Source organism: Paralichthys olivaceus, chromosome 12, assembly GCF_024713975.1.
Source record: "Paralichthys olivaceus isolate ysfri-2021 chromosome 12, ASM2471397v2, whole genome shotgun sequence".
Classification (NCBI taxonomy): domain Eukaryota; kingdom Metazoa; phylum Chordata; class Actinopteri; order Pleuronectiformes; family Paralichthyidae; genus Paralichthys; species Paralichthys olivaceus.
In genome coordinates, this window is record NC_091104.1 from 47735 (window position 1) to 72799 (window position 25065).

At 47.1% G+C, this 25065-nt stretch overlaps 46 non-coding genes across 46 annotated transcripts; all 46 read right to left on the reverse strand.

Moving 5' to 3' along the window:
• Positions 1-359: 359 nt before the first annotated feature.
• On the reverse strand, positions 360-551 carry LOC138413226 (U2 spliceosomal RNA). The gene has a single exon (XR_011245562.1). It is a non-coding gene; the product is annotated as a U2 spliceosomal RNA (small nuclear RNA).
• Positions 552-732: 181 nt separating this feature from the next.
• LOC138412691 (U5 spliceosomal RNA) lies at positions 733-845 on the reverse strand. Its single transcript, XR_011245026.1, has one exon. It is a non-coding gene; the product is annotated as a U5 spliceosomal RNA (small nuclear RNA).
• A 611-nt stretch (positions 846-1456) lies between these two features.
• On the reverse strand, positions 1457-1648 carry LOC138413228 (U2 spliceosomal RNA). The gene has a single exon (XR_011245564.1). It is a non-coding gene; the product is annotated as a U2 spliceosomal RNA (small nuclear RNA).
• Positions 1649-1829: 181 nt separating this feature from the next.
• On the reverse strand, positions 1830-1942 carry LOC138412692 (U5 spliceosomal RNA). The gene has a single exon (XR_011245027.1). It is a non-coding gene; the product is annotated as a U5 spliceosomal RNA (small nuclear RNA).
• A 611-nt stretch (positions 1943-2553) lies between these two features.
• LOC138413229 (U2 spliceosomal RNA) lies at positions 2554-2745 on the reverse strand. Its single transcript, XR_011245565.1, has one exon. It is a non-coding gene; the product is annotated as a U2 spliceosomal RNA (small nuclear RNA).
• Positions 2746-2926: 181 nt separating this feature from the next.
• Positions 2927-3039, reverse strand: LOC138412693 (U5 spliceosomal RNA). Its single transcript, XR_011245028.1, has one exon. It is a non-coding gene; the product is annotated as a U5 spliceosomal RNA (small nuclear RNA).
• A 611-nt stretch (positions 3040-3650) lies between these two features.
• Positions 3651-3842, reverse strand: LOC138413157 (U2 spliceosomal RNA). The gene has a single exon (XR_011245493.1). It is a non-coding gene; the product is annotated as a U2 spliceosomal RNA (small nuclear RNA).
• A 181-nt stretch (positions 3843-4023) lies between these two features.
• Positions 4024-4136, reverse strand: LOC138412694 (U5 spliceosomal RNA). Its single transcript, XR_011245029.1, has one exon. It is a non-coding gene; the product is annotated as a U5 spliceosomal RNA (small nuclear RNA).
• A 611-nt stretch (positions 4137-4747) lies between these two features.
• Positions 4748-4939, reverse strand: LOC138413158 (U2 spliceosomal RNA). Its single transcript, XR_011245494.1, has one exon. It is a non-coding gene; the product is annotated as a U2 spliceosomal RNA (small nuclear RNA).
• A 181-nt stretch (positions 4940-5120) lies between these two features.
• Positions 5121-5233, reverse strand: LOC138412695 (U5 spliceosomal RNA). The gene has a single exon (XR_011245030.1). It is a non-coding gene; the product is annotated as a U5 spliceosomal RNA (small nuclear RNA).
• A 611-nt stretch (positions 5234-5844) lies between these two features.
• Positions 5845-6036, reverse strand: LOC138413159 (U2 spliceosomal RNA). The gene has a single exon (XR_011245495.1). It is a non-coding gene; the product is annotated as a U2 spliceosomal RNA (small nuclear RNA).
• Positions 6037-6217: 181 nt separating this feature from the next.
• Positions 6218-6330, reverse strand: LOC138412696 (U5 spliceosomal RNA). Its single transcript, XR_011245031.1, has one exon. It is a non-coding gene; the product is annotated as a U5 spliceosomal RNA (small nuclear RNA).
• Positions 6331-6941: 611 nt separating this feature from the next.
• LOC138413161 (U2 spliceosomal RNA) lies at positions 6942-7133 on the reverse strand. The gene has a single exon (XR_011245497.1). It is a non-coding gene; the product is annotated as a U2 spliceosomal RNA (small nuclear RNA).
• A 181-nt stretch (positions 7134-7314) lies between these two features.
• On the reverse strand, positions 7315-7427 carry LOC138412698 (U5 spliceosomal RNA). Its single transcript, XR_011245033.1, has one exon. It is a non-coding gene; the product is annotated as a U5 spliceosomal RNA (small nuclear RNA).
• A 611-nt stretch (positions 7428-8038) lies between these two features.
• LOC138413180 (U2 spliceosomal RNA) lies at positions 8039-8230 on the reverse strand. The gene has a single exon (XR_011245516.1). It is a non-coding gene; the product is annotated as a U2 spliceosomal RNA (small nuclear RNA).
• A 181-nt stretch (positions 8231-8411) lies between these two features.
• Positions 8412-8524, reverse strand: LOC138412699 (U5 spliceosomal RNA). The gene has a single exon (XR_011245034.1). It is a non-coding gene; the product is annotated as a U5 spliceosomal RNA (small nuclear RNA).
• Positions 8525-9135: 611 nt separating this feature from the next.
• Positions 9136-9327, reverse strand: LOC138413230 (U2 spliceosomal RNA). The gene has a single exon (XR_011245566.1). It is a non-coding gene; the product is annotated as a U2 spliceosomal RNA (small nuclear RNA).
• Positions 9328-9508: 181 nt separating this feature from the next.
• Positions 9509-9621, reverse strand: LOC138412700 (U5 spliceosomal RNA). Its single transcript, XR_011245035.1, has one exon. It is a non-coding gene; the product is annotated as a U5 spliceosomal RNA (small nuclear RNA).
• Positions 9622-10232: 611 nt separating this feature from the next.
• LOC138412518 (U2 spliceosomal RNA) lies at positions 10233-10424 on the reverse strand. The gene has a single exon (XR_011244868.1). It is a non-coding gene; the product is annotated as a U2 spliceosomal RNA (small nuclear RNA).
• A 181-nt stretch (positions 10425-10605) lies between these two features.
• LOC138412701 (U5 spliceosomal RNA) lies at positions 10606-10718 on the reverse strand. The gene has a single exon (XR_011245036.1). It is a non-coding gene; the product is annotated as a U5 spliceosomal RNA (small nuclear RNA).
• A 609-nt stretch (positions 10719-11327) lies between these two features.
• Positions 11328-11519, reverse strand: LOC138412537 (U2 spliceosomal RNA). Its single transcript, XR_011244887.1, has one exon. It is a non-coding gene; the product is annotated as a U2 spliceosomal RNA (small nuclear RNA).
• A 181-nt stretch (positions 11520-11700) lies between these two features.
• On the reverse strand, positions 11701-11813 carry LOC138412702 (U5 spliceosomal RNA). The gene has a single exon (XR_011245037.1). It is a non-coding gene; the product is annotated as a U5 spliceosomal RNA (small nuclear RNA).
• Positions 11814-12424: 611 nt separating this feature from the next.
• Positions 12425-12616, reverse strand: LOC138413231 (U2 spliceosomal RNA). The gene has a single exon (XR_011245567.1). It is a non-coding gene; the product is annotated as a U2 spliceosomal RNA (small nuclear RNA).
• Positions 12617-12797: 181 nt separating this feature from the next.
• Positions 12798-12910, reverse strand: LOC138412703 (U5 spliceosomal RNA). The gene has a single exon (XR_011245038.1). It is a non-coding gene; the product is annotated as a U5 spliceosomal RNA (small nuclear RNA).
• Positions 12911-13521: 611 nt separating this feature from the next.
• LOC138413232 (U2 spliceosomal RNA) lies at positions 13522-13713 on the reverse strand. The gene has a single exon (XR_011245568.1). It is a non-coding gene; the product is annotated as a U2 spliceosomal RNA (small nuclear RNA).
• Positions 13714-13894: 181 nt separating this feature from the next.
• Positions 13895-14007, reverse strand: LOC138412704 (U5 spliceosomal RNA). The gene has a single exon (XR_011245039.1). It is a non-coding gene; the product is annotated as a U5 spliceosomal RNA (small nuclear RNA).
• A 611-nt stretch (positions 14008-14618) lies between these two features.
• On the reverse strand, positions 14619-14810 carry LOC138413233 (U2 spliceosomal RNA). Its single transcript, XR_011245569.1, has one exon. It is a non-coding gene; the product is annotated as a U2 spliceosomal RNA (small nuclear RNA).
• A 181-nt stretch (positions 14811-14991) lies between these two features.
• LOC138412705 (U5 spliceosomal RNA) lies at positions 14992-15104 on the reverse strand. The gene has a single exon (XR_011245040.1). It is a non-coding gene; the product is annotated as a U5 spliceosomal RNA (small nuclear RNA).
• Positions 15105-15715: 611 nt separating this feature from the next.
• Positions 15716-15907, reverse strand: LOC138413162 (U2 spliceosomal RNA). The gene has a single exon (XR_011245498.1). It is a non-coding gene; the product is annotated as a U2 spliceosomal RNA (small nuclear RNA).
• A 181-nt stretch (positions 15908-16088) lies between these two features.
• LOC138412706 (U5 spliceosomal RNA) lies at positions 16089-16201 on the reverse strand. The gene has a single exon (XR_011245041.1). It is a non-coding gene; the product is annotated as a U5 spliceosomal RNA (small nuclear RNA).
• A 611-nt stretch (positions 16202-16812) lies between these two features.
• LOC138413163 (U2 spliceosomal RNA) lies at positions 16813-17004 on the reverse strand. The gene has a single exon (XR_011245499.1). It is a non-coding gene; the product is annotated as a U2 spliceosomal RNA (small nuclear RNA).
• A 181-nt stretch (positions 17005-17185) lies between these two features.
• LOC138412707 (U5 spliceosomal RNA) lies at positions 17186-17298 on the reverse strand. Its single transcript, XR_011245042.1, has one exon. It is a non-coding gene; the product is annotated as a U5 spliceosomal RNA (small nuclear RNA).
• A 611-nt stretch (positions 17299-17909) lies between these two features.
• Positions 17910-18101, reverse strand: LOC138413164 (U2 spliceosomal RNA). The gene has a single exon (XR_011245500.1). It is a non-coding gene; the product is annotated as a U2 spliceosomal RNA (small nuclear RNA).
• A 181-nt stretch (positions 18102-18282) lies between these two features.
• LOC138412709 (U5 spliceosomal RNA) lies at positions 18283-18395 on the reverse strand. The gene has a single exon (XR_011245044.1). It is a non-coding gene; the product is annotated as a U5 spliceosomal RNA (small nuclear RNA).
• Positions 18396-19006: 611 nt separating this feature from the next.
• LOC138413165 (U2 spliceosomal RNA) lies at positions 19007-19198 on the reverse strand. The gene has a single exon (XR_011245501.1). It is a non-coding gene; the product is annotated as a U2 spliceosomal RNA (small nuclear RNA).
• A 181-nt stretch (positions 19199-19379) lies between these two features.
• Positions 19380-19492, reverse strand: LOC138412710 (U5 spliceosomal RNA). The gene has a single exon (XR_011245045.1). It is a non-coding gene; the product is annotated as a U5 spliceosomal RNA (small nuclear RNA).
• Positions 19493-20103: 611 nt separating this feature from the next.
• LOC138413181 (U2 spliceosomal RNA) lies at positions 20104-20295 on the reverse strand. The gene has a single exon (XR_011245517.1). It is a non-coding gene; the product is annotated as a U2 spliceosomal RNA (small nuclear RNA).
• Positions 20296-20476: 181 nt separating this feature from the next.
• LOC138412711 (U5 spliceosomal RNA) lies at positions 20477-20589 on the reverse strand. Its single transcript, XR_011245046.1, has one exon. It is a non-coding gene; the product is annotated as a U5 spliceosomal RNA (small nuclear RNA).
• Positions 20590-21200: 611 nt separating this feature from the next.
• Positions 21201-21392, reverse strand: LOC138413234 (U2 spliceosomal RNA). Its single transcript, XR_011245570.1, has one exon. It is a non-coding gene; the product is annotated as a U2 spliceosomal RNA (small nuclear RNA).
• Positions 21393-21573: 181 nt separating this feature from the next.
• On the reverse strand, positions 21574-21686 carry LOC138412712 (U5 spliceosomal RNA). The gene has a single exon (XR_011245047.1). It is a non-coding gene; the product is annotated as a U5 spliceosomal RNA (small nuclear RNA).
• A 611-nt stretch (positions 21687-22297) lies between these two features.
• LOC138413235 (U2 spliceosomal RNA) lies at positions 22298-22489 on the reverse strand. Its single transcript, XR_011245571.1, has one exon. It is a non-coding gene; the product is annotated as a U2 spliceosomal RNA (small nuclear RNA).
• A 181-nt stretch (positions 22490-22670) lies between these two features.
• On the reverse strand, positions 22671-22783 carry LOC138412713 (U5 spliceosomal RNA). The gene has a single exon (XR_011245048.1). It is a non-coding gene; the product is annotated as a U5 spliceosomal RNA (small nuclear RNA).
• A 611-nt stretch (positions 22784-23394) lies between these two features.
• LOC138412522 (U2 spliceosomal RNA) lies at positions 23395-23586 on the reverse strand. The gene has a single exon (XR_011244872.1). It is a non-coding gene; the product is annotated as a U2 spliceosomal RNA (small nuclear RNA).
• Positions 23587-23767: 181 nt separating this feature from the next.
• LOC138412714 (U5 spliceosomal RNA) lies at positions 23768-23880 on the reverse strand. The gene has a single exon (XR_011245049.1). It is a non-coding gene; the product is annotated as a U5 spliceosomal RNA (small nuclear RNA).
• Positions 23881-24491: 611 nt separating this feature from the next.
• On the reverse strand, positions 24492-24683 carry LOC138413236 (U2 spliceosomal RNA). The gene has a single exon (XR_011245572.1). It is a non-coding gene; the product is annotated as a U2 spliceosomal RNA (small nuclear RNA).
• A 181-nt stretch (positions 24684-24864) lies between these two features.
• LOC138412715 (U5 spliceosomal RNA) lies at positions 24865-24977 on the reverse strand. Its single transcript, XR_011245050.1, has one exon. It is a non-coding gene; the product is annotated as a U5 spliceosomal RNA (small nuclear RNA).
• Between the last annotated feature and the right edge of the window lie 88 nt (positions 24978-25065).

The following is a 25065-nucleotide window of genomic DNA, read 5'->3' on the forward strand; positions in this document are numbered from 1 at the left end:
GAAGGTCTTGTGTGAAAACAAGTTTTCATGCTTGACAAAGGCTTCCAACTCAATTTGGAATCCAGTTCAAGCTCATTGGGATCCCACTGAGAGCCGTGGATGGTCAGGCACAGACGTGCAGTAGACATCTACTGCAGCCATATCAATCCGTAAGGAATTGGGAACCCCTGATCAGAGTTTCTGGATTGTTCTTCAATCAAGACACAAGGCAAAAGGAGACTGTGCTTATGACGTTGTATCCCTTACACACTGGCTCTCTCTCTCTCTGCCGGACCATTACCTTCATTTCCTTCACCCGCTGTGAATTGACTTTTGAAACAGGACAATTGTTTGAGTGCTTGGTTTTCTACAAGGTAAGAACAGAGTGCACCGTTCCCAGCGGCACTGCAATGCTAGGTCGATGCGTGGAGTGAAAGGAGCAAGCTCCAAATTTCAGCCCCTCGTGCTAAAAATCGGCTTAATATGTAGTCCTCTTATAGAGGACATATCAGATATTAAACTGATAAGAACAGATACTACACTTGATCTTAGCCAAAAGGCCGAGAAGCGATAACCCCCAAGTGGTGGATGTCCGTGCGGAGCCCTTGGCACAAATCTCACGTGTTGTGGTGCCTCGTACGTACGCACGCATAACAATGGCTGCTGCTTATCGCCTCCGCCCAACCTCTCCTTTGTGGACAAATGGTTTCTGAAGTTGGACAGCTCTTTGACTTTTCACAATTTCAAAAGGCTCAGCAATACAGCAAAGCCTGCCAAAAATATATTCAACTCATGGATGTTCCTCTCCACGGAAGTCTTTAGTAAAAGGCGAAAGACTTGTGCGCTTTGAAGAGAAACCAGAGTCAGCATGGCCCTCTGTTCCTGAGCAGCAGAGGAGGCTCTCGGTGACAGTCACCACCTTCACGGTAGGCCTCTCTTTGCTTTCCTATCCCAGTATGCAACATTCCCAACCCTCTGCCAATCAAAAGTAGACACATCTTTATTTCCTCCTGCCCTGGCTAATGTGGTTGGCCTTTGAGCCTGTCTTAGCAATACATCCCTGAACTGCATACATTTGGTCCTAAAGGCTGCCACCAAGCTTCTCACCAAGTCTCCCAGAAGGACTTGTGTGAAAACAAGTTTTCATGCTTGACAAAGGCTTCCAACTCAATTTGGAATCCAGTTCAAGCTCATTGGGATCCCACTGAGAGCCGTGGATGGTCAGGCACAGACGTGTAGTAGACATCTACTGCAGCCATATCAATCCGTAAGGAATTGGGAACCCCTGATCAGAGTTTCTGGATTGTTCTTCAATCAAGACTCAAGGCAAAAGGAGACTGTGCTTATGACGTTGTATCCCTTACACACTGGCTCTCTCTCTCTCTGCCGGACCATTACCTTCATTTCCTTCACCCGCTGTGAATTGACTTTTGAAACAGGACAGTTGTTTGAGTGCTTGGTTTTCTACAAGGTAAGAACAGAGTGCACCGTTCCCAGCGGCACTGCAATGCTAGGTCGATGCGTGGAGTGAAAGGAGCAAGCTCCAAATTTCAGCCCCTCGTGCTAAAAATCGGCTTAATATGTAGTCCTCTTATAGAGGACATATCAGATATTAAACTGATAAGAACAGATACTACACTTGATCTTAGCCAAAAGGCCGAGAAGCGATAACCCCCAAGTGGTGGATGTCCGTGCGGAGCTCTTGGCACAAATCTCACGTGTTGTGGTGCCTCGCACGTACGCACGCATAACAATGGCTGCTGCTTATCGCCTCCGCCCAACCTCTCCTTTGTGGACACATGGTTTCTGAAGTTGGACAGCTCTTTGACTTTTCACAATTTCAAAAGGCTCAGCAATACAGCAAAGCCTGCCAAAAATATATTCAACTCATGGATGTTCCTCTCCACGGAAGTCTTTAGTAAAAGGCGAAAGACTTGTGCGCTTTGAAGAGAAACCAGAGTCAGCATGGCCCTCTGTTCCTGAGCAGCAGACGAGGCTCTCGGTGACAGTCACCACCTTCACGGTAGGCCTCTCTTTGCTTTCCTATCCCAGTATGCAACATTCCCAACCCTCTGCCAATGAAAAGTAGACACATCTTTATTTCCTCCTGCCCTGGCTAATGTGGTTGGCTTTTGAGCCTGTCTTAGCAATACATCCCTGAACTGCATACATTTGGTCCTAAAGGCTGCCACCAAGCTTCTCACCAAGTCTCCCAGAAGGTCTTGTGTGAAAACAAGTTTTCATGCTTGACAAAGGCTTCCAACTCAATTTGGAATCCAGTTCAAGCTCATTGGGATCCCACTGAGAGCCGTGGATGGTCAGGCACAGACGTGTAGTAGACATCTACTGCAGCCATATCAATCCGTAAGGAATTGGGAACCCCTGATCAGAGTTTCTGGATTGTTCTTCAATCAAGACTCAAGGCAAAAGGAGACTGTGCTTATGACGTTGTATCCCTTACACACTGGCTCTCTCTCTCTCTGCCGGACCATTACCTTCATTTCCTTCACCCGCTGTGAATTGACTTTTGAAACAGGACAATTGTTTGAGTGCTTGGTTTTCTACAAGGTAAGAACAGAGTGCACCGTTCCCAGCGGCACTGCAATGCTAGGTCGATGCGTGGAGTGAAAGGAGCAAGCTCCAAATTTCAGCCCCTCGTGCTAAAAATCGGCTTAATATGTAGTCCTCTTATAGAGGACATATCAGATATTAAACTGATAAGAACAGATACTACACTTGATCTTAGCCAAAAGGCCGAGAAGCGATAACCCCCAAGTGGTGGATGTCCGTGCGGAGCTCTTGGCACAAATCTCACGTGTTGTGGTGCCTCGCACGTACGCACGCATAACAATGGCTGCTGCTTATCGCCTCCGCCCAACCTCTCCTTTGTGGACACATGGTTTCTGAAGTTGGACAGCTCTTTGACTTTTCACAATTTCAAAAGGCTCAGCAATACAGCAAAGCCTGCCAAAAATATATTCAACTCATGGATGTTCCTCTCCACGGAAGTCTTTAGTAAAAGGCGAAAGACTTGTGCGCTTTGAAGAGAAACCAGAGTCAGCATGGCCCTCTGTTCCTGAGCAGCAGAGGAGGCTCTCGGTGACAGTCACCACCTTCACGGTAGGCCTCTCTTTGCTTTCCTATCCCAGTATGCAACATTCCCAACCCTCTGCCAATCAAAAGTAGACACATCTTTATTTCCTCCTGCCCTGGCTAATGTGGTTGGCTTTTGAGCCTGTCTTAGCAATACATCCCTGAACTGCATACATTTGGTCCTAAAGGCTGCCACCAAGCTTCTCACCAAGTCTCCCAGAAGGTCTTGTGTGAAAACAAGTTTTCATGCTTGACAAAGGCTTCCAACTCAATTTGGAATCCAGTTCAAGCTCATTGGGATCCCACTGAGAGCCGTGGATGGTCAGGCACAGACGTGTAGTAGACATCTACTGCAGCCATATCAATCCGTAAGGAATTGGGAACCCCTGATCAGAGTTTCTGGATTGTTCTTCAATCAAGACTCAAGGCAAAAGGAGACTGTGCTTATGACGTTGTATCCCTTACACACTGGCTCTCTCTCTCTCTGCCGGACCATTACCTTCATTTCCTTCACCCGCTGTGAATTGACTTTTGAAACAGGACAATTGTTTGAGTGCTTGGTTTTCTACAAGGTAAGAACAGAGTGCACCGTTCCCAGCGGCACTGCAATGCTAGGTCGATGCGTGGAGTGAAAGGAGCAAGCTCCAAATTTCAGCCCCTCGTGCTAAAAATCAGCTTAATATGTAGTCCTCTTATAGAGGACATATCAGATATTAAACTGATAAGAACAGATACTACACTTGATCTTAGCCAAAAGGCCGAGAAGCGATAACCCCCAAGTGGTGGATGTCCGTGCGGAGCTCTTGGCACAAATCTCACGTGTTGTGGTGCCTCGTACGTACGCACGCATAACAATGGCTGCTGCTTATCGCCTCCGCCCAACCTCTCCTTTGTGGACACATGGTTTCTGAAGTTGGACAGCTCTTTGACTTTTCACAATTTCAAAAGGCTCAGCAATACAGCAAAGCCTGCCAAAAATATATTCAACTCATGGATGTTCCTCTCCACGGAAGTCTTTAGTAAAAGGCGAAAGACTTGTGCGCTTTGAAGAGAAACCAGAGTCAGCATGGCCCTCTGTTCCTGAGCAGCAGAGGAGGCTCTCGGTGACAGTCACCACCTTCACGGTAGGCCTCTCTTTGCTTTCCTATCCCAGTATGCAACATTCCCAACCCTCTGCCAATCAAAAGTAGACACATCTTTATTTCCTCCTGCCCTGGCTAATGTGGTTGGCTTTTGAGCCTGTCTTAGCAATACATCCCTGAACTGCATACATTTGGTCCTAAAGGCTGCCACCAAGCTTCTCACCAAGTCTCCCAGAAGGTCTTGTGTGAAAACAAGTTTTCATGCTTGACAAAGGCTTCCAACTCAATTTGGAATCCAGTTCAAGCTCATTGGGATCCCACTGAGAGCCGTGGATGGTCAGGCACAGACGTGTAGTAGACATCTACTGCAGCCATATCAATCCGTAAGGAATTGGGAACCCCTGATCAGAGTTTCTGGATTGTTCTTCAATCAAGACTCAAGGCAAAAGGAGACTGTGCTTATGACGTTGTATCCCTTACACACTGGCTCTCTCTCTCTCTGCCGGACCATTACCTTCATTTCCTTCACCCGCTGTGAATTGACTTTTGAAACAGGACAATTGTTTGAGTGCTTGGTTTTCTACAAGGTAAGAACAGAGTGCACCGTTCCCAGCGGCACTGCAATGCTAGGTCGATGCGTGGAGTGAAAGGAGCAAGCTCCAAATTTCAGCCCCTCGTGCTAAAAATCAGCTTAATATGTAGTCCTCTTATAGAGGACATATCAGATATTAAACTGATAAGAACAGATACTACACTTGATCTTAGCCAAAAGGCCGAGAAGCGATAACCCCCAAGTGGTGGATGTCCGTGCGGAGCTCTTGGCACAAATCTCACGTGTTGTGGTGCCTCGTACGTACGCACGCATAACAATGGCTGCTGCTTATCGCCTCCGCCCAACCTCTCCTTTGTGGACACATGGTTTCTGAAGTTGGACAGCTCTTTGACTTTTCACAATTTCAAAAGGCTCAGCAATACAGCAAAGCCTGCCAAAAATATATTCAACTCATGGATGTTCCTCTCCACGGAAGTCTTTAGTAAAAGGCGAAAGACTTGTGCGCTTTGAAGAGAAACCAGAGTCAGCATGGCCCTCTGTTCCTGAGCAGCAGAGGAGGCTCTCGGTGACAGTCACCACCTTCACGGTAGGCCTCTCTTTGCTTTCCTATCCCAGTATGCAACATTCCCAACCCTCTGCCAATGAAAAGTAGACACATCTTTATTTCCTCCTGCCCTGGCTAATGTGGTTGGCTTTTGAGCCTGTCTTAGCAATACATCCCTGAACTGCATACATTTGGTCCTAAAGGCTGCCACCAAGCTTCTCACCAAGTCTCCCAGAAGGTCTTGTGTGAAAACAAGTTTTCATGCTTGACAAAGGCTTCCAACTCAATTTGGAATCCAGTTCAAGCTCATTGGGATCCCACTGAGAGCCGTGGATGGTCAGGCACAGACGTGTAGTAGACATCTACTGCAGCCATATCAATCCGTAAGGAATTGGGAACCCCTGATCAGAGTTTCTGGATTGTTCTTCAATCAAGACTCAAGGCAAAAGGAGACTGTGCTTATGACGTTGTATCCCTTACACACTGGCTCTCTCTCTCTCTGCCGGACCATTACCTTCATTTCCTTCACCCGCTGTGAATTGACTTTTGAAACAGGACAATTGTTTGAGTGCTTGGTTTTCTACAAGGTAAGAACAGAGTGCACCGTTCCCAGCGGCACTGCAATGCTAGGTCGATGCGTGGAGTGAAAGGAGCAAGCTCCAAATTTCAGCCCCTCGTGCTAAAAATCAGCTTAATATGTAGTCCTCTTATAGAGGACATATCAGATATTAAACTGATAAGAACAGATACTACACTTGATCTTAGCCAAAAGGCCGAGAAGCGATAACCCCCAAGTGGTGGATGTCCGTGCGGAGCTCTTGGCACAAATCTCACGTGTTGTGGTGCCTCGTACGTACGCACGCATAACAATGGCTGCTGCTTATCGCCTCCGCCCAACCTCTCCTTTGTGGACACATGGTTTCTGAAGTTGGACAGCTCTTTGACTTTTCACAATTTCAAAAGGCTCAGCAATACAGCAAAGCCTGCCAAAAATATATTCAACTCATGGATGTTCCTCTCCACGGAAGTCTTTAGTAAAAGGCGAAAGACTTGTGCGCTTTGAAGAGAAACCAGAGTCAGCATGGCCCTCTGTTCCTGAGCAGCAGAGGAGGCTCTCGGTGACAGTCACCACCTTCACGGTAGGCCTCTCTTTGCTTTCCTATCCCAGTATGCAACATTCCCAACCCTCTGCCAATCAAAAGTAGACACATCTTTATTTCCTCCTGCCCTGGCTAATGTGGTTGGCTTTTGAGCCTGTCTTAGCAATACATCCCTGAACTGCATACATTTGGTCCTAAAGGCTGCCACCAAGCTTCTCACCAAGTCTCCCAGAAGGTCTTGTGTGAAAACAAGTTTTCATGCTTGACAAAGGCTTCCAACTCAATTTGGAATCCAGTTCAAGCTCATTGGGATCCCACTGAGAGCCGTGGATGGTCAGGCACAGACGTGTAGTAGACATCTACTGCAGCCATATCAATCCGTAAGGAATTGGGAACCCCTGATCAGAGTTTCTGGATTGTTCTTCAATCAAGACTCAAGGCAAAAGGAGACTGTGCTTATGACGTTGTATCCCTTACACACTGGCTCTCTCTCTCTCTGCCGGACCATTACCTTCATTTCCTTCACCCGCTGTGAATTGACTTTTGAAACAGGACAATTGTTTGAGTGCTTGGTTTTCTACAAGGTAAGAACAGAGTGCACCGTTCCCAGCGGCACTGCAATGCTAGGTCGATGCGTGGAGTGAAAGGAGCAAGCTCCAAATTTCAGCCCCTCGTGCTAAAAATCAGCTTAATATGTAGTCCTCTTATAGAGGACATATCAGATATTAAACTGATAAGAACAGATACTACACTTGATCTTAGCCAAAAGGCCGAGAAGCGATAACCCCCAAGTGGTGGATGTCCGTGCGGAGCTCTTGGCACAAATCTCACGTGTTGTGGTGCCTCGTACGTACGCACGCATAACAATGGCTGCTGCTTATCGCCTCCGCCCAACCTCTCCTTTGTGGACACATGGTTTCTGAAGTTGGACAGCTCTTTGACTTTTCACAATTTCAAAAGGCTCAGCAATACAGCAAAGCCTGCCAAAAATATATTCAACTCATGGATGTTCCTCTCCACGGAAGTCTTTAGTAAAAGGCGAAAGACTTGTGCGCTTTGAAGAGAAACCAGAGTCAGCATGGCCCTCTGTTCCTGAGCAGCAGAGGAGGCTCTCGGTGACAGTCACCACCTTCACGGTAGGCCTCTCTTTGCTTTCCTATCCCAGTATGCAACATTCCCAACCCTCTGCCAATCAAAAGTAGACACATCTTTATTTCCTCCTGCCCTGGCTAATGTGGTTGGCTTTTGAGCCTGTCTTAGCAATACATCCCTGAACTGCATACATTTGGTCCTAAAGGCTGCCACCAAGCTTCTCACCAAGTCTCCCAGAAGGTCTTGTGTGAAAACAAGTTTTCATGCTTGACAAAGGCTTCCAACTCAATTTGGAATCCAGTTCAAGCTCATTGGGATCCCACTGAGAGCCGTGGATGGTCAGGCACAGACGTGTAGTAGACATCTACTGCAGCCATATCAATCCGTAAGGAATTGGGAACCCCTGATCAGAGTTTCTGGATTGTTCTTCAATCAAGACTCAAGGCAAAAGGAGACTGTGCTTATGACGTTGTATCCCTTACACACTGGCTCTCTCTCTCTCTGCCGGACCATTACCTTCATTTCCTTCACCCGCTGTGAATTGACTTTTGAAACAGGACAATTGTTTGAGTGCTTGGTTTTCTACAAGGTAAGAACAGAGTGCACCGTTCCCAGCGGCACTGCAATGCTAGGTCGATGCGTGGAGTGAAAGGAGCAAGCTCCAAATTTCAGCCCCTCGTGCTAAAAATCATCTTAATATGTAGTCCTCTTATAGAGGACATATCAGATATTAAACTGATAAGAACAGATACTACACTTGATCTTAGCCAAAAGGCCGAGAAGCGATAACCCCCAAGTGGTGGATGTCCGTGCGGAGCTCTTGGCACAAATCTCACGTGTTGTGGTGCCTCGTACGTACGCACGCATAACAATGGCTGCTGCTTATCGCCTCCGCCCAACCTCTCCTTTGTGGACACATGGTTTCTGAAGTTGGACAGCTCTTTGACTTTTCACAATTTCAAAAGGCTCAGCAATACAGCAAAGCCTGCCAAAAATATATTCAACTCATGGATGTTCCTCTCCACGGAAGTCTTTAGTAAAAGGCGAAAGACTTGTGCGCTTTGAAGAGAAACCAGAGTCAGCATGGCCCTCTGTTCCTGAGCAGCAGAGGAGGCTCTCGGTGACAGTCACCACCTTCACGGTAGGCCTCTCTTTGCTTTCCTATCCCAGTATGCAACATTCCCAACCCTCTGCCAATGAAAAGTAGACACATCTTTATTTCCTCCTGCCCTGGCTAATGTGGTTGGCTTTTGAGCCTGTCTTAGCAATACATCCCTGAACTGCATACATTTGGTCCTAAAGGCTGCCACCAAGCTTCTCACCAAGTCTCCCAGAGGGTCTTGTGTGAAAACAAGTTTTCATGCTTGACAAAGGCTTCCAACTCAATTTGGAATCCAGTTCAAGCTCATTGGGATCCCACTGAGAGCCGTGGATGGTCAGGCACAGACGTGTAGTAGACATCTACTGCAGCCATATCAATCCGTAAGGAATTGGGAACCCCTGATCAGAGTTTCTGGATTGTTCTTCAATCAAGACTCAAGGCAAAAGGAGACTGTGCTTATGACGTTGTATCCCTTACACACTGGCTCTCTCTCTCTCTGCCGGACCATTACCTTCATTTCCTTCACCCGCTGTGAATTGACTTTTGAAACAGGACAATTGTTTGAGTGCTTGGTTTTCTACAAGGTAAGAACAGAGTGCACCGTTCCCAGCGGCACTGCAATGCTAGGTCGATGCGTGGAGTGAAAGGAGCAAGCTCCAAATTTCAGCCCCTCGTGCTAAAAATCGGCTTAATATGTAGTCCTCTTATAGAGGACATATCAGATATTAAACTGATAAGAACAGATACTACACTTGATCTTAGCCAAAAGGCCGAGAAGCGATAACCCCCAAGTGGTGGATGTCCGTGCGGAGCTCTTGGCACAAATCTCACGTGTTGTGGTGCCTCGTACGTACGCACGCATAACAATGGCTGCTGCTTATCGCCTCCGCCCAACCTCTCCTTTGTGGACACATGGTTTCTGAAGTTGGACAGCTCTTTGACTTTTCACAATTTCAAAAGGCTCAGCAATACAGCAAAGCCTGCCAAAAATATATTCAACTCATGGATGTTCCTCTCCACGGAAGTCTTTAGTAAAAGGCGAAAGACTTGTGCGCTTTGAAGAGAAACCAGAGTCAGCATGGCCCTCTGTTCCTGAGCAGCAGAGGAGGCTCTCGGTGACAGTCACCACCTTCACGGTAGGCCTCTCTTTGCTTTCCTATCCCAGTATGCAACATTCCCAACCCTCTGCCAATCAAAAGTAGACACATCTTTATTTCCTCCTGCCCTGGCTAATGTGGTTGGCTTTTGAGCCTGTCTTAGCAATACATCCCTGAACTGCATACATTTGGTCCTAAAGGCTGCCACCAAGCTTCTCACCAAGTCTCCCAGAAGGTCTTGTGTGAAAACAAGTTTTCATGCTTGACAAAGGCTTCCAACTCAATTTGGAATCCAGTTCAAGCTCATTGGGATCCCACTGAGAGCCGTGGATGGTCAGGCACAGACGTGTAGTAGACATCTACTGCAGCCATATCAATCCGTAAGGAATTGGGAACCCCTGATCAGAGTTTCTGGATTGTTCTTCAATCAAGACTCAAGGCAAAAGGAGACTGTGCTTATGACGTTGTATCCCTTACACACTGGCTCTCTCTCTCTCTGCCGGACCATTACCTTCATTTCCTTCACCCGCTGTGAATTGACTTTTGAAACAGGACAATTGTTTGAGTGCTTGGTTTTCTACAAGGTAAGAACAGAGTGCACCGTTCCCAGCGGCACTGCAATGCTAGGTCGATGCGTGGAGTGAAAGGAGCAAGCTCCAAATTTCAGCCCCTCGTGCTAAAAATCGGCTTAATATGTAGTCCTCTTATAGAGGACATATCAGATATTAAACTGATAAGAACAGATACTACACTTGATCTTAGCCAAAAGGCAGAGAAGCGATAACCCCCAAGTGGTGGATGTCCGTGCGGAGCTCTTGGCACAAATCTCACGTGTTGTGGTGCCTCGTACGTACGCACGCATAACAATGGCTGCTGCTTATCGCCTCCGCCCAACCTCTCCTTTGTGGACACATGGTTTCTGAAGTTGGACAGCTCTTTGACTTTTCACAATTTCAAAAGGCTCAGCAATACAGCAAAGCCTGCCAAAAATATATTCAACTCATGGATGTTCCTCTCCACGGAAGTCTTTAGTAAAAGGCGAAAGACTTGTGCGCTTTGAAGAGAAACCAGAGTCAGCATGGCCCTCTGTTCCTGAGCAGCAGAGGAGGCTCTCGGTGACAGTCACCACCTTCACGGTAGGCCTCTCTTTGCTTTCCTATCCCAGTATGCAACATTCCCAACCCTCTGCCAATCAAAAGTAGACACATCTTTATTTCCTCCTGCCCTGGCTAATGTGGTTGGCTTTTGAGCCTGTCTTAGCAATACATCCCTGAACTGCATACATTTGGTCCTAAAGGCTGCCACCAAGCTTCTCACCAAGTCTCCCAGAAGGTCTTGTGTGAAAACAAGTTTTCATGCTTGACAAAGGCTTCCAACTCAATTTGGAATCCAGTTCAAGCTCATTGGGATCCCACTGAGAGCCGTGGATGGTCAGGCACAGACGTGTAGTAGACATCTACTGCAGCCATATCAATCCGTAAGGAATTGGGAACCCCTGATCAGAGTTTCTGGATTGTTCTTCAATCAAGACTCAAGGCAAAAGGAGACTGTGCTTATGACGTTGTATCCCTTACACACTGGCTCTCTCTCTCTGCCGGACCATTACCTTCATTTCCTTCACCCGCTGTGAATTGACTTTTGAAACAGGACAGTTGTTTGAGTGCTTGGTTTTCTACAAGGTAAGAACAGAGTGCACCGTTCCCAGCGGCACTGCAATGCTAGGTCGATGCGTGGAGTGAAAGGAGCAAGCTCCAAATTTCAGCCCCTCGTGCTACAAATCGGCTTAATATGTAGTCCTCTTATAGAGGACATATCAGATATTAAACTGATAAGAACAGATACTACACTTGATCTTAGCCAAAAGGCCGAGAAGCGATAACCCCCAAGTGGTGGATGTCCGTGCGGAGCTCTTGGCACAAATCTCACGTGTTGTGGTGCCTCGTACGTACGCACGCATAACAATGGCTGCTGCTTATCGCCTCCGCCCAACCTCTCCTTTGTGGACACATGGTTTCTGAAGTTGGACAGCTCTTTGACTTTTCACAATTTCAAAAGGCTCAGCAATACAGCAAAGCCTGCCAAAAATATATTCAACTCATGGATGTTCCTCTCCACGGAAGTCTTTAGTAAAAGGCGAAAGACTTGTGCGCTTTGAAGAGAAACCAGAGTCAGCATGGCCCTCTGTTCCTGAGCAGCAGAGGAGGCTCTCGGTGACAGTCACCACCTTCACGGTAGGCCTCTCTTTGCTTTCCTATCCCAGTATGCAACATTCCCAACCCTCTGCCAATCAAAAGTAGACACATCTTTATTTCCTCCTGCCCTGGCTAATGTGGTTGGCTTTTGAGCCTGTCTTAGCAATACATCCCTGAACTGCATACATTTGGTCCTAAAGGCTGCCACCAAGCTTCTCACCAAGTCTCCCAGAAGGTCTTGTGTGAAAACAAGTTTTCATGCTTGACAAAGGCTTCCAACTCAATTTGGAATCCAGTTCAAGCTCATTGGGATCCCACTGAGAGCCGTGGATGGTCAGGCACAGACGTGCAGTAGACATCTACTGCAGCCATATCAATCCGTAAGGAATTGGGAACCCCTGATCAGAGTTTCTGGATTGTTCTTCAATCAAGACACAAGGCAAAAGGAGACTGTGCTTATGACGTTGTATCCCTTACACACTGGCTCTCTCTCTCTCTGCCGGACCATTACCTTCATTTCCTTCACCCGCTGTGAATTGACTTTTGAAACAGGACAATTGTTTGAGTGCTTGGTTTTCTACAAGGTAAGAACAGAGTGCACCGTTCCCAGCGGCACTGCAATGCTAGGTCGATGCGTGGAGTGAAAGGAGCAAGCTCCAAATTTCAGCCCCTCGTGCTAAAAATCGGCTTAATATGTAGTCCTCTTATAGAGGACATATCAGATATTAAACTGATAAGAACAGATACTACACTTGATCTTAGCCAAAAGGCCGAGAAGCGATAACCCCCAAGTGGTGGATGTCCGTGCGGAGCCCTTGGCACAAATCTCACGTGTTGTGGTGCCTCGTACGTACGCACGCATAACAATGGCTGCTGCTTATCGCCTCCGCCCAACCTCTCCTTTGTGGACAAATGGTTTCTGAAGTTGGACAGCTCTTTGACTTTTCACAATTTCAAAAGGCTCAGCAATACAGCAAAGCCTGCCAAAAATATATTCAACTCATGGATGTTCCTCTCCACGGAAGTCTTTAGTAAAAGGCGAAAGACTTGTGCGCTTTGAAGAGAAACCAGAGTCAGCATGGCCCTCTGTTCCTGAGCAGCAGAGGAGGCTCTCGGTGACAGTCACCACCTTCACGGTAGGCCTCTCTTTGCTTTCCTATCCCAGTATGCAACATTCCCAACCCTCTGCCAATCAAAAGTAGACACATCTTTATTTCCTCCTGCCCTGGCTAATGTGGTTGGCCTTTGAGCCTGTCTTAGCAATACATCCCTGAACTGCATACATTTGGTCCTAAAGGCTGCCACCAAGCTTCTCACCAAGTCTCCCAGAAGGACTTGTGTGAAAACAAGTTTTCATGCTTGACAAAGGCTTCCAACTCAATTTGGAATCCAGTTCAAGCTCATTGGGATCCCACTGAGAGCCGTGGATGGTCAGGCACAGACGTGTAGTAGACATCTACTGCAGCCATATCAATCCGTAAGGAATTGGGAACCCCTGATCAGAGTTTCTGGATTGTTCTTCAATCAAGACTCAAGGCAAAAGGAGACTGTGCTTATGACGTTGTATCCCTTACACACTGGCTCTCTCTCTCTCTGCCGGACCATTACCTTCATTTCCTTCACCCGCTGTGAATTGACTTTTGAAACAGGACAGTTGTTTGAGTGCTTGGTTTTCTACAAGGTAAGAACAGAGTGCACCGTTCCCAGCGGCACTGCAATGCTAGGTCGATGCGTGGAGTGAAAGGAGCAAGCTCCAAATTTCAGCCCCTCGTGCTAAAAATCGGCTTAATATGTAGTCCTCTTATAGAGGACATATCAGATATTAAACTGATAAGAACAGATACTACACTTGATCTTAGCCAAAAGGCCGAGAAGCGATAACCCCCAAGTGGTGGATGTCCGTGCGGAGCTCTTGGCACAAATCTCACGTGTTGTGGTGCCTCGCACGTACGCACGCATAACAATGGCTGCTGCTTATCGCCTCCGCCCAACCTCTCCTTTGTGGACACATGGTTTCTGAAGTTGGACAGCTCTTTGACTTTTCACAATTTCAAAAGGCTCAGCAATACAGCAAAGCCTGCCAAAAATATATTCAACTCATGGATGTTCCTCTCCACGGAAGTCTTTAGTAAAAGGCGAAAGACTTGTGCGCTTTGAAGAGAAACCAGAGTCAGCATGGCCCTCTGTTCCTGAGCAGCAGACGAGGCTCTCGGTGACAGTCACCACCTTCACGGTAGGCCTCTCTTTGCTTTCCTATCCCAGTATGCAACATTCCCAACCCTCTGCCAATGAAAAGTAGACACATCTTTATTTCCTCCTGCCCTGGCTAATGTGGTTGGCTTTTGAGCCTGTCTTAGCAATACATCCCTGAACTGCATACATTTGGTCCTAAAGGCTGCCACCAAGCTTCTCACCAAGTCTCCCAGAAGGTCTTGTGTGAAAACAAGTTTTCATGCTTGACAAAGGCTTCCAACTCAATTTGGAATCCAGTTCAAGCTCATTGGGATCCCACTGAGAGCCGTGGATGGTCAGGCACAGACGTGTAGTAGACATCTACTGCAGCCATATCAATCCGTAAGGAATTGGGAACCCCTGATCAGAGTTTCTGGATTGTTCTTCAATCAAGACTCAAGGCAAAAGGAGACTGTGCTTATGACGTTGTATCCCTTACACACTGGCTCTCTCTCTCTCTGCCGGACCATTACCTTCATTTCCTTCACCCGCTGTGAATTGACTTTTGAAACAGGACAATTGTTTGAGTGCTTGGTTTTCTACAAGGTAAGAACAGAGTGCACCGTTCCCAGCGGCACTGCAATGCTAGGTCGATGCGTGGAGTGAAAGGAGCAAGCTCCAAATTTCAGCCCCTCGTGCTAAAAATCGGCTTAATATGTAGTCCTCTTATAGAGGACATATCAGATATTAAACTGATAAGAACAGATACTACACTTGATCTTAGCCAAAAGGCCGAGAAGCGATAACCCCCAAGTGGTGGATGTCCGTGCGGAGCTCTTGGCACAAATCTCACGTGTTGTGGTGCCTCGCACGTACGCACGCATAACAATGGCTGCTGCTTATCGCCTCCGCCCAACCTCTCCTTTGTGGACACATGGTTTCTGAAGTTGGACAGCTCTTTGACTTTTCACAATTTCAAAAGGCTCAGCAATACAGCAAAGCCTGCCAAAAATATATTCAACTCATGGATGTTCCTCTCCACGGAAGTCTTTAGTAAAAGGCGAAAGACTTGTGCGCTTTGAAGAGAAACCAGAGTCAGCATGGCCCTCTGTTCCTGAGCAGCAGAGGAGGCTCTCGGTGACAGTCACCACCTTCACGGTAGGCCTCTCTTTGCTTTCCTATCCCAGTATGCAACATTCCCAACCCTCTGCCAATCAAAAGTAGACACATCTTTATTTCCTCCTGCCCTGGCTAATGTGGTTGGCTTTTGAGCCTGTCTTAGCAATACATCCCTGAACTGCATACATTTGGTCCTAAAGGCTGCCACCAAGCTTCTCACCAAGTCTCCCAGAAGGTCTTGTGTGAAAACAAGTTTTCATGCTTGACAAAGGCTTCCAACTCAATTTGGAATCCAGTTCAAGCTCATTGGGATCCCACTGAGAGCCGTGGATGGTCAGGCACAGACGTGTAGTAGACATCTACTGCAGCCATATCAATCCGTAAGGAATTGGGAACCCCTGATCAGAGTTTCTGGATTGTTCTTCAATCAAGACTCAAGGCAAAAGGAGACTGTGCTTATGACGTTGTATCCCTTACACACTGGCTCTCTCTCTCTCTGCCGGACCATTACCTTCATTTCCTTCACCCGCTGTGAATTGACTTTTGAAACAGGACAATTGTTTGAGTGCTTGGTTTTCTACAAGGTAAGAACAGAGTGCACCGTTCCCAGCGGCACTGCAATGCTAGGTCGATGCGTGGAGTGAAAGGAGCAAGCTCCAAATTTCAGCCCCTCGTGCTAAAAATCAGCTTAATATGTAGTCCTCTTATAGAGGACATATCAGATATTAAACTGATAAGAACAGATACTACACTTGATCTTAGCCAAAAGGCCGAGAAGCGATAACCCCCAAGTGGTGGATGTCCGTGCGGAGCTCTTGGCACAAATCTCACGTGTTGTGGTGCCTCGTACGTACGCACGCATAACAATGGCTGCTGCTTATCGCCTCCGCCCAACCTCTCCTTTGTGGACACATGGTTTCTGAAGTTGGACAGCTCTTTGACTTTTCACAATTTCAAAAGGCTCAGCAATACAGCAAAGCCTGCCAAAAATATATTCAACTCATGGATGTTCCTCTCCACGGAAGTCTTTAGTAAAAGGCGAAAGACTTGTGCGCTTTGAAGAGAAACCAGAGTCAGCATGGCCCTCTGTTCCTGAGCAGCAGAGGAGGCTCTCGGTGACAGTCACCACCTTCACGGTAGGCCTCTCTTTGCTTTCCTATCCCAGTATGCAACATTCCCAACCCTCTGCCAATCAAAAGTAGACACATCTTTATTTCCTCCTGCCCTGGCTAATGTGGTTGGCTTTTGAGCCTGTCTTAGCAATACATCCCTGAACTGCATACATTTGGTCCTAAAGGCTGCCACCAAGCTTCTCACCAAGTCTCCCAGAAGGTCTTGTGTGAAAACAAGTTTTCATGCTTGACAAAGGCTTCCAACTCAATTTGGAATCCAGTTCAAGCTCATTGGGATCCCACTGAGAGCCGTGGATGGTCAGGCACAGACGTGTAGTAGACATCTACTGCAGCCATATCAATCCGTAAGGAATTGGGAACCCCTGATCAGAGTTTCTGGATTGTTCTTCAATCAAGACTCAAGGCAAAAGGAGACTGTGCTTATGACGTTGTATCCCTTACACACTGGCTCTCTCTCTCTCTGCCGGACCATTACCTTCATTTCCTTCACCCGCTGTGAATTGACTTTTGAAACAGGACAATTGTTTGAGTGCTTGGTTTTCTACAAGGTAAGAACAGAGTGCACCGTTCCCAGCGGCACTGCAATGCTAGGTCGATGCGTGGAGTGAAAGGAGCAAGCTCCAAATTTCAGCCCCTCGTGCTAAAAATCAGCTTAATATGTAGTCCTCTTATAGAGGACATATCAGATATTAAACTGATAAGAACAGATACTACACTTGATCTTAGCCAAAAGGCCGAGAAGCGATAACCCCCAAGTGGTGGATGTCCGTGCGGAGCTCTTGGCACAAATCTCACGTGTTGTGGTGCCTCGTACGTACGCACGCATAACAATGGCTGCTGCTTATCGCCTCCGCCCAACCTCTCCTTTGTGGACACATGGTTTCTGAAGTTGGACAGCTCTTTGACTTTTCACAATTTCAAAAGGCTCAGCAATACAGCAAAGCCTGCCAAAAATATATTCAACTCATGGATGTTCCTCTCCACGGAAGTCTTTAGTAAAAGGCGAAAGACTTGTGCGCTTTGAAGAGAAACCAGAGTCAGCATGGCCCTCTGTTCCTGAGCAGCAGAGGAGGCTCTCGGTGACAGTCACCACCTTCACGGTAGGCCTCTCTTTGCTTTCCTATCCCAGTATGCAACATTCCCAACCCTCTGCCAATGAAAAGTAGACACATCTTTATTTCCTCCTGCCCTGGCTAATGTGGTTGGCTTTTGAGCCTGTCTTAGCAATACATCCCTGAACTGCATACATTTGGTCCTAAAGGCTGCCACCAAGCTTCTCACCAAGTCTCCCAGAAGGTCTTGTGTGAAAACAAGTTTTCATGCTTGACAAAGGCTTCCAACTCAATTTGGAATCCAGTTCAAGCTCATTGGGATCCCACTGAGAGCCGTGGATGGTCAGGCACAGACGTGTAGTAGACATCTACTGCAGCCATATCAATCCGTAAGGAATTGGGAACCCCTGATCAGAGTTTCTGGATTGTTCTTCAATCAAGACTCAAGGCAAAAGGAGACTGTGCTTATGACGTTGTATCCCTTACACACTGGCTCTCTCTCTCTCTGCCGGACCATTACCTTCATTTCCTTCACCCGCTGTGAATTGACTTTTGAAACAGGACAATTGTTTGAGTGCTTGGTTTTCTACAAGGTAAGAACAGAGTGCACCGTTCCCAGCGGCACTGCAATGCTAGGTCGATGCGTGGAGTGAAAGGAGCAAGCTCCAAATTTCAGCCCCTCGTGCTAAAAATCAGCTTAATATGTAGTCCTCTTATAGAGGACATATCAGATATTAAACTGATAAGAACAGATACTACACTTGATCTTAGCCAAAAGGCCGAGAAGCGATAACCCCCAAGTGGTGGATGTCCGTGCGGAGCTCTTGGCACAAATCTCACGTGTTGTGGTGCCTCGTACGTACGCACGCATAACAATGGCTGCTGCTTATCGCCTCCGCCCAACCTCTCCTTTGTGGACACATGGTTTCTGAAGTTGGACAGCTCTTTGACTTTTCACAATTTCAAAAGGCTCAGCAATACAGCAAAGCCTGCCAAAAATATATTCAACTCATGGATGTTCCTCTCCACGGAAGTCTTTAGTAAAAGGCGAAAGACTTGTGCGCTTTGAAGAGAAACCAGAGTCAGCATGGCCCTCTGTTCCTGAGCAGCAGAGGAGGCTCTCGGTGACAGTCACCACCTTCACGGTAGGCCTCTCTTTGCTTTCCTATCCCAGTATGCAACATTCCCAACCCTCTGCCAATCAAAAGTAGACACATCTTTATTTCCTCCTGCCCTGGCTAATGTGGTTGGCTTTTGAGCCTGTCTTAGCAATACATCCCTGAACTGCATACATTTGGTCCTAAAGGCTGCCACCAAGCTTCTCACCAAGTCTCCCAGAAGGTCTTGTGTGAAAACAAGTTTTCATGCTTGACAAAGGCTTCCAACTCAATTTGGAATCCAGTTCAAGCTCATTGGGATCCCACTGAGAGCCGTGGATGGTCAGGCACAGACGTGTAGTAGACATCTACTGCAGCCATATCAATCCGTAAGGAATTGGGAACCCCTGATCAGAGTTTCTGGATTGTTCTTCAATCAAGACTCAAGGCAAAAGGAGACTGTGCTTATGACGTTGTATCCCTTACACACTGGCTCTCTCTCTCTCTGCCGGACCATTACCTTCATTTCCTTCACCCGCTGTGAATTGACTTTTGAAACAGGACAATTGTTTGAGTGCTTGGTTTTCTACAAGGTAAGAACAGAGTGCACCGTTCCCAGCGGCACTGCAATGCTAGGTCGATGCGTGGAGTGAAAGGAGCAAGCTCCAAATTTCAGCCCCTCGTGCTAAAAATCAGCTTAATATGTAGTCCTCTTATAGAGGACATATCAGATATTAAACTGATAAGAACAGATACTACACTTGATCTTAGCCAAAAGGCCGAGAAGCGATAACCCCCAAGTGGTGGATGTCCGTGCGGAGCTCTTGGCACAAATCTCACGTGTTGTGGTGCCTCGTACGTACGCACGCATAACAATGGCTGCTGCTTATCGCCTCCGCCCAACCTCTCCTTTGTGGACACATGGTTTCTGAAGTTGGACAGCTCTTTGACTTTTCACAATTTCAAAAGGCTCAGCAATACAGCAAAGCCTGCCAAAAATATATTCAACTCATGGATGTTCCTCTCCACGGAAGTCTTTAGTAAAAGGCGAAAGACTTGTGCGCTTTGAAGAGAAACCAGAGTCAGCATGGCCCTCTGTTCCTGAGCAGCAGAGGAGGCTCTCGGTGACAGTCACCACCTTCACGGTAGGCCTCTCTTTGCTTTCCTATCCCAGTATGCAACATTCCCAACCCTCTGCCAATCAAAAGTAGACACATCTTTATTTCCTCCTGCCCTGGCTAATGTGGTTGGCTTTTGAGCCTGTCTTAGCAATACATCCCTGAACTGCATACATTTGGTCCTAAAGGCTGCCACCAAGCTTCTCACCAAGTCTCCCAGAAGGTCTTGTGTGAAAACAAGTTTTCATGCTTGACAAAGGCTTCCAACTCAATTTGGAATCCAGTTCAAGCTCATTGGGATCCCACTGAGAGCCGTGGATGGTCAGGCACAGACGTGTAGTAGACATCTACTGCAGCCATATCAATCCGTAAGGAATTGGGAACCCCTGATCAGAGTTTCTGGATTGTTCTTCAATCAAGACTCAAGGCAAAAGGAGACTGTGCTTATGACGTTGTATCCCTTACACACTGGCTCTCTCTCTCTCTGCCGGACCATTACCTTCATTTCCTTCACCCGCTGTGAATTGACTTTTGAAACAGGACAATTGTTTGAGTGCTTGGTTTTCTACAAGGTAAGAACAGAGTGCACCGTTCCCAGCGGCACTGCAATGCTAGGTCGATGCGTGGAGTGAAAGGAGCAAGCTCCAAATTTCAGCCCCTCGTGCTAAAAATCATCTTAATATGTAGTCCTCTTATAGAGGACATATCAGATATTAAACTGATAAGAACAGATACTACACTTGATCTTAGCCAAAAGGCCGAGAAGCGATAACCCCCAAGTGGTGGATGTCCGTGCGGAGCTCTTGGCACAAATCTCACGTGTTGTGGTGCCTCGTACGTACGCACGCATAACAATGGCTGCTGCTTATCGCCTCCGCCCAACCTCTCCTTTGTGGACACATGGTTTCTGAAGTTGGACAGCTCTTTGACTTTTCACAATTTCAAAAGGCTCAGCAATACAGCAAAGCCTGCCAAAAATATATTCAACTCATGGATGTTCCTCTCCACGGAAGTCTTTAGTAAAAGGCGAAAGACTTGTGCGCTTTGAAGAGAAACCAGAGTCAGCATGGCCCTCTGTTCCTGAGCAGCAGAGGAGGCTCTCGGTGACAGTCACCACCTTCACGGTAGGCCTCTCTTTGCTTTCCTATCCCAGTATGCAACATTCCCAACCCTCTGCCAATGAAAAGTAGACACATCTTTATTTCCTCCTGCCCTGGCTAATGTGGTTGGCTTTTGAGCCTGTCTTAGCAATACATCCCTGAACTGCATACATTTGGTCCTAAAGGCTGCCACCAAGCTTCTCACCAAGTCTCCCAGAAGGTCTTGTGTGAAAACAAGTTTTCATGCTTGACAAAGGCTTCCAACTCAATTTGGAATCCAGTTCAAGCTCATTGGGATCCCACTGAGAGCCGTGGATGGTCAGGCACAGACGTGTAGTAGACATCTACTGCAGCCATATCAATCCGTAAGGAATTGGGAACCCCTGATCAGAGTTTCTGGATTGTTCTTCAATCAAGACTCAAGGCAAAAGGAGACTGTGCTTATGACGTTGTATCCCTTACACACTGGCTCTCTCTCTCTCTGCCGGACCATTACCTTCATTTCCTTCACCCGCTGTGAATTGACTTTTGAAACAGGACAGTTGTTTGAGTGCTTGGTTTTCTACAAGGTAAGAACAGAGTGCACCGTTCCCAGCGGCACTGCAATGCTAGGTCGATGCGTGGAGTGAAAGGAGCAAGCTCCAAATTTCAGCCCCTCGTGCTAAAAATCGGCTTAATATGTAGTCCTCTTATAGAGGACATATCAGATATTAAACTGATAAGAACAGATACTACACTTGATCTTAGCCAAAAGGCCGAGAAGCGATAACCCCCAAGTGGTGGATGTCCGTGCGGAGCTCTTGGCACAAATCTCACGTGTTGTGGTGCCTCGTACGTACGCACGCATAACAATGGCTGCTGCTTATCGCCTCCGCCCAACCTCTCCTTTGTGGACACATGGTTTCTGAAGTTGGACAGCTCTTTGACTTTTCACAATTTCAAAAGGCTCAGCAATACAGCAAAGCCTGCCAAAAATATATTCAACTCATGGATGTTCCTCTCCACGGAAGTCTTTAGTAAAAGGCGAAAGACTTGTGCGCTTTGAAGAGAAACCAGAGTCAGCATGGCCCTCTGTTCCTGAGCAGCAGACGAGGCTCTCGGTGACAGTCACCACCTTCACGGTAGGCCTCTCTTTGCTTTCCTATCCCAGTATGCAACATTCCCAACCCTCTGCCAATCAAAAGTAGACACATCTTTATTTCCTCCTGCCCTGGCTAATGTGGTTGGCTTTTGAGCCTGTCTTAGCAATACATCCCTGAACTGCATACATTTGGTCCTAAAGGCTGCCACCAAGCTTCTCACCAAGTCTCCCAGAAGGTCTTGTGTGAAAACAAGTTTTCATGCTTGACAAAGGCTTCCAACTCAATTTGGAATCCAGTTCAAGCTCATTGGGATCCCACTGAGAGCCGTGGATGGTCAGGCACAGACGTGCAGTAGACATCTACTGCAGCCATATCAATCCGTAAGGAATTGGGAACCCCTGATCAGAGTTTCTGGATTGTTCTTCAATCAAGACACAAGGCAAAAGGAGACTGTGCTTATGACGTTGTATCCCTTACACACTGGCTCTCTCTCTCTCTGCCGGACCATTACCTTCATTTCCTTCACCCGCTGTGAATTGACTTTTGAAACAGGACAATTGTTTGAGTGCTTGGTTTTCTACAAGGTAAGAACAGAGTGCACCGTTCCCAGCGGCACTGCAATGCTAGGTCGATGCGTGGAGTGAAAGGAGCAAGCTCCAAATTTCAGCCCCTCGTGCTAAAAATCGGCTTAATATGTAGTCCTCTTATAGAGGACATATCAGATATTAAACTGATAAGAACAGATACTACACTTGATCTTAGCCAAAAGGCCGAGAAGCGATAACCCCCAAGTGGTGGATGTCCGTGCGGAGCCCTTGGCACAAATCTCACGTGTTGTGGTGCCTCGTACGTACGCACGCATAACAATGGCTGCTGCTTATCGCCTCCGCCCAACCTCTCCTTTGTGGACAAATGGTTTCTGAAGTTGGACAGCTCTTTGACTTTTCACAATTTCAAAAGGCTCAGCAATACAGCAAAGCCTGCCAAAAATATATTCAACTCATGGATGTTCCTCTCCACGGAAGTCTTTAGTAAAAGGCGAAAGACTTGTGCGCTTTGAAGAGAAACCAGAGTCAGCATGGCCCTCTGTTCCTGAGCAGCAGAGGAGGCTCTCGGTGACAGTCACCACCTTCACGGTAGGCCTCTCTTTGCTTTCCTATCCCAGTATGCAACATTCCCAACCCTCTGCCAATCAAAAGTAGACACATCTTTATTTCCTCCTGCCCTGGCTAATGTGGTTGGCCTTTGAGCCTGTCTTAGCAATACATCCCTGAACTGCATACATTTGGTCCTAAAGGCTGCCACCAAGCTTCTCACCAAGTCTCCCAGAAGGTCTTGTGTGAAAACAAGTTTTCATGCTTGACAAAGGCTTCCAACTCAATTTGGAATCCAGTTCAAGCTCATTGGGATCCCACTGAGAGCCGTGGATGGTCAGGCACAGACGTGTAGTAGACATCTACTGCAGCCATATCAATCCGTAAGGAATTGGGAACCCCTGATCAGAGTTTCTGGATTGTTCTTCAATCAAGACTCAAGGCAAAAGGAGACTGTGCTTATGACGTTGTATCCCTTACACACTGGCTCTCTCTCTCTCTGCCGGACCATTACCTTCATTTCCTTCACCCGCTGTGAATTGACTTTTGAAACAGGACAGTTGTTTGAGTGCTTGGTTTTCTACAAGGTAAGAACAGAGTGCACCATTCCCAGCGGCACTGCAATGCTAGGTCGATGCGTGGAGTGAAAGGAGCAAGCTCCAAATTTCAGCCCCTCGTGCTAAAAATCGGCTTAATATGTAGTCCTCTTATAGAGGACATATCAGATATTAAACTGATAAGAACAGATACTACACTTGATCTTAGCCAAAAGGCCGAGAAGCGATAACCCCCAAGTGGTGGATGTCCGTGCGGAGCTCTTGGCACAAATCTCACGTGTTGTGGTGCCTCGCACGTACGCACGCATAACAATGGCTGCTGCTTATCGCCTCCGCCCAACCTCTCCTTTGTGGACACATGGTTTCTGAAGTTGGACAGCTCTTTGACTTTTCACAATTTCAAAAGGCTCAGCAATACAGCAAAGCCTGCCAAAAATATATTCAACTCATGGATGTTCCTCTCCACGGAAGTCTTTAGTAAAAGGCGAAAGACTTGTGCGCTTTGAAGAGAAACCAGAGTCAGCATGGCCCTCTGTTCCTGAGCAGCAGACGAGGCTCTCGGTGACAGTCACCACCTTCACGGTAGGCCTCTCTTTGCTTTCCTATCCCAGTATGCAACATTCCCAACCCTCTGCCAATCAAAAGTAGACACATCTTTATTTCCTCCTGCCCTGGCTAATGTGGTTGGCTTTTGAGCCTGTCTTAGCAATACATCCCTGAACTGCATACATTTGGTCCTAAAGGCTGCCACCAAGCTTCTCACCAAGTCTCCCAGAAGGTCTTGTGTGAAAACAAGTTTTCATGCTTGACAAAGGCTTCCAACTCAATTTGGAATCCAGTTCAAGCTCATTGGGATCCCACTGAGAGCCGTGGATGGTCAGGCACAGACGTGTAGTAGACATCTACTGCAGCCATATCAATCCGTAAGGAATTGGGAACCCCTGATCAGAGTTTCTGGATTGTTCTTCAATCAAGACTCAAGGCAAAAGGAGACTGTGCTTATGACGTTGTATCCCTTACACACTGGCTCTCTCTCTCTCTGCCGGACCATTACCTTCATTTCCTTCACCCGCTGTGAATTGACTTTTGAAACAGGACAATTGTTTGAGTGCTTGGTTTTCTACAAGGTAAGAACAGAGTGCACCGTTCCCAGCGGCACTGCAATGCTAGGTCGATGCGTGGAGTGAAAGGAGCAAGCTCCAAATTTCAGCCCCTCGTGCTAAAAATCGGCTTAATATGTAGTCCTCTTATAGAGGACATATCAGATATTAAACTGATAAGAACAGATACTACACTTGATCTTAGCCAAAAGGCCGAGAAGCGATAACCCCCAAGTGGTGGATGTCCGTGCGGAGCTCTTGGCACAAATCTCACGTGTTGTGGTGCCTCGCACGTACGCACGCATAACAATGGCTGCTGCTTATCGCCTCCGCCCAACCTCTCCTTTGTGGACACATGGTTTCTGAAGTTGGACAGCTCTTTGACTTTTCACAATTTCAAAAGGCTCAGCAATACAGCAAAGCCTGCCAAAAATATATTCAACTCATGGATGTTCCTCTCCACGGAAGTCTTTAGTAAAAGGCGAAAGACTTGTGCGCTTTGAAGAGAAACCAGAGTCAGCATGGCCCTCTGTTCCTGAGCAGCAGAGGAGGCTCTCGGTGACAGTCACCACCTTCACGGTAGGCCTCTCTTTGCTTTCCTATCCCA